Genomic DNA, 3837 nt, shown 5'->3' with positions numbered 1-3837 from the left:
GTAGCTCTGTAATAGAGTTTGAAGTCAGGGATGGTAATGCCTCCAGACAATCCTTTATTGTATAGGATAGTTTTGGCTATCCTGGGTTTTTTGTTTTTCTTTATAAAGTTGATTATTGTCCTCTCAAGGTTTGTGAAGAATTTTGATGGGACCTTGATGTTTCATTTTCAGTAGGAGTAACAGCTCTACCATTAGGACCATCAAGGGAGAGTGACTACTGGGGATGGGATACAGCATTGCCAATGGAATGTCACATACTGCAGGCAGACCATGGAGAAGGGAACCTGTCCCCATACTGAGCAGGCAGGCCCTTGTGTCACTTCAATACAGACAAAAAAAAAAAAAAAGACATCTCAGAAGGAATGGAGCGTCCCTTGTCTTAAATTCCTGGACACCTCCAAGCTACCATCTCCAGAAAAGAGTGTTTGTTTGTCTAAACACAGCTCTTTTTTACAGTTTCCACCTATCCTACAACTCTTTCCCCTGTTATAATCATTTCAGTGGGACATCTAATGAGTAATTATGGTGACAACTAACGTGTTGTCATCAGCTAGACTCTGCAAGGAAGATGTGACCCATGTCCTTTTAGGATGAAAAGGGGCCTTTGCTTGTACTGTTAGTGGATGTCTATCATCCTCCTGTCTCAGATCACCAAAATAATTGGTAGTCTCATATTTTGTTACTGCTAGAGTTAAATTCCATTTCACCTTAGAGGACCATTCTAAAATACCCTTCCTGACCCCAAGATCTCTAGTTTTTGAATAGTTAGGAACACAGAAAATCATGGTGTCAAGGTAACTACATTTGGAAGAGGTGCAAACATAATTCAGATTTTCAGAAACTGTGAATAGCATTTTGTTATTAATTCCAATCTTCCAAATACTTTACAAATGTTGAATCCCAGCATCTAGGGGATGGGGTGGTTGGGGAATGATGGAGCAATGCCACAATTTTGTGCAAGAATCAATTCAAAACATACTTGAATCCCAGTCCTCAAACTATTCCCAGCAGAGGTACTTGTGGCCTGGATTGCTCAGTCAAAGGTCCTAACTTTGCATTTCTCTTTTATTATGTAGATACAGTCCAACTCTTGACCATCTTACTAGAAGAGTATAGGACTATGATTATCTGCTGTGCTTTGCATGGAGGGGCATTATGCCATAGAAAGTTGAAGGAGTTCGTTTGGTTTGAAGCTAAGCCAGGAAACACTCTATGGTGGTAAATTTTCTATCAGAAAAATTCAAGAGGCAAAAGAAAAAGAAATAAATTAAATTCAGTCCTTTTCTTTTCAGACACCTAAGTAAAATGTCAACTAGCCACATACATACATTTCCATTCTCTTCAAAAACACAAAATTTGGTAGTGAAAAGAATATGTCATTGCTTGTATGTATGTATGTATGTATATTGCAATACTGATAATTGAACGTAGGACCTTGAGTGTGCTAGGAAAATGCTCTGCCACTGAGCTACATCTTCACACAAAGAGTTTTGGTTTTCATCTAGTTAAGAACATGTTCAGTGGATACAATAAAGCTGGGTCTTGAGTTATAAAAATCTGTAAAGCATTTGGAAAGCAAATACCAAGCCCCTTATATTATTTATATACCTGAGTCCCCAACAAGAAATTCTCCAGGAGAACCAACTGTGTACATTCTCATACCTACAGGGAGAATCCAACTGTACTGCAACCCTATCAGGGATTACCAACTGTACTCTAAAACACCATCAGGATTCCCAACTGTATTCTAACACCACCAGGGATCACCAACTGTACCATAACCCCATCAGGGATCAACGATTGTACTCTAACCCCATTAGGGATCACCAACTGGACTCTAAACCCATCAGGGATCACCAACTGGACTCTAAACCCATCAGGGATCACCAACTGAATTCTAACCCCATCAGGGATCACCAACTGGACTCTAAACCCATCATGGATCACCAACTGTACTCTGACACCATCAAGGAAGTGTTGGGCTTATTTTTCAGTGACAAAGTCACAGACACATCCTCATTAGGTTCCTTTTGGGAGGTGGGATAGAGAGGTCTTATGTTGAAGAAAACTCTGTTCTCTTCTATTCTCTCTCTTTCTTCCTCTTCCTCTCTATCTCTCTTTCTCATCCCCTCTAACTCAATGAAACAATAATACATTTAGAATCTTTGCAGTGATCCATGCCTGATAATACTAATCCAACTCCTTCTACAGTCATGCCAGGAAACAGAAACCATGGCAAAAAAGGTGGCTGGAAAGGTTACCAGAGACACTGACTTGGCCACATATCCCGAGCAAAAGGGAAGGACAAGAGAAAACATGAAAGCAGCTTCTCACTTCACACTTCAGAGGTGGCAGACACACCCTCGCGGTTCCTCTTTGCCATTTCAAACTTTGACAAAGGTGATCTGTGTGTGTTTCAGTCTCAGGCTGCTCTTAAACTTGGGTGCTCAAATCCAGAAGTGTTTTTACTCTGGACAGAACTGTTTGGCTGGGTCAACAGCACTGTAGTGGGGGCAGGGAGTGCATGTGGAGACACCATGCTGGAACATAACTCCCAAACCTCAAAACATGCCCAACAATAACAATAGCATTAGCCGCTGACCCAAAGCCTGGGGAAATTCTATCTCCACATCTCCTTCCACCAGTAAACATAAAAATACTGTCCCTGAAGGGATGAAAGATGCCTTCCCTGAATGTTCTAGAGGGAGTGAAAGGACAGGGATAGCTGCCTTAGAAAAGTTTCCCCAATGACAAGTAAATTGGGACGTATTTCACTAGGTAAGAATACCGTTTGCCTTGCAATTTTAAAAAGAAAGGCATTAAATTTCAGAGTTCTCTTTTTTTGTCACTTTTTCCTCTACCTCTTCATCCTTCTGCCATGTGGTTCTTCAACTTTTGTCATTCTACACCCAGCCTTCCTGATTTTATGTTCCTCAAAGTAGCTGTCAATTCCTCCTCTAGAAGTCCTATCTTATTTGATCTTTTGCTATGTTTCTGGATCACTTCAGGGCTTCCCCTTCTCTTGATCAGATCATGTCTCTGCTGTTACCTCCTCAACGAGGTATTCTCTGTCTACCTGGGTAATGTATCAGTAGTCTCTTGTCTTACTTGTCTATCTAGTTTTGTTTTTTACACATAGAAGTACATTCCAAAAGAATACATATCACATAGCTATCTATGTATTATCTATGTATTCTATGTATCCATGAGATAATACATATCTCATTTATTAATGTATCTCATGCCTAACTTGTAGTTGGGATTTATTTATTGGAGAGGTAGAAAGACATAAATCAAATGGATATATTTATGGATAAATGGGTAGATGAATAGACAAGAATACATGACTGAACAGAAATCAATAAAAAAGTGAGTTGATGAGTGAACAGAGATTCAGTGGGTGAATGGTACACAATACTTTGACTTCAACATTTATCCAATTTAATCAAATCTTTCCTTCATGGTTTGCACCAAAGAAACAAAACTGGATGTCAAGGCTATAGTTAACCATGGTGATTAGCCAGTTGAGACTGTGAGGAATAAACTATAAGTTGGTTCTGGCTTTAAATGAGTATCTCTTTTCCATCAAAAGAGCTCCCTTATTTTGATGGTCTTTGGTGTTTAATAAATACTAAACTGGAAGACATTTCCTGACTTGACCTTTAAAGATGGAGAAACTAACCCATGTGCTAGGGAAATGAATTGGGACTACTATGCTGGCTGTGGTGGTTTCAATAAGAATGGCCCCCATTGGCTTATATATTTGAATGCTTAGTTGGTTGACATTTTGGGAAAGATTGGGAGGTTTGGTCTTGTTGGAGTAGGTATGGCCTTGGA

At 39.7% G+C, this 3837-nt stretch overlaps 1 protein-coding gene across 2 annotated transcripts in view; it reads left to right on the top strand.

Moving 5' to 3' along the window:
* Ism1 (isthmin 1) overlaps window positions 1-3837 on the top strand; it is a 76339-nt gene that overhangs the window by 47092 nt on the left and 25410 nt on the right. The window lies entirely within an intron of this gene.

The sequence above is a fragment of the Microtus ochrogaster genome, unplaced genomic scaffold, assembly GCF_000317375.1.
Source record: "Microtus ochrogaster isolate Prairie Vole_2 unplaced genomic scaffold, MicOch1.0 UNK3, whole genome shotgun sequence".
Taxonomy (NCBI): Eukaryota; Metazoa; Chordata; class Mammalia; order Rodentia; family Cricetidae; genus Microtus; species Microtus ochrogaster.
Note: the sequence above shows the minus strand (reverse complement) of the source record. Positions and strands in the feature narration are given on the sequence as shown.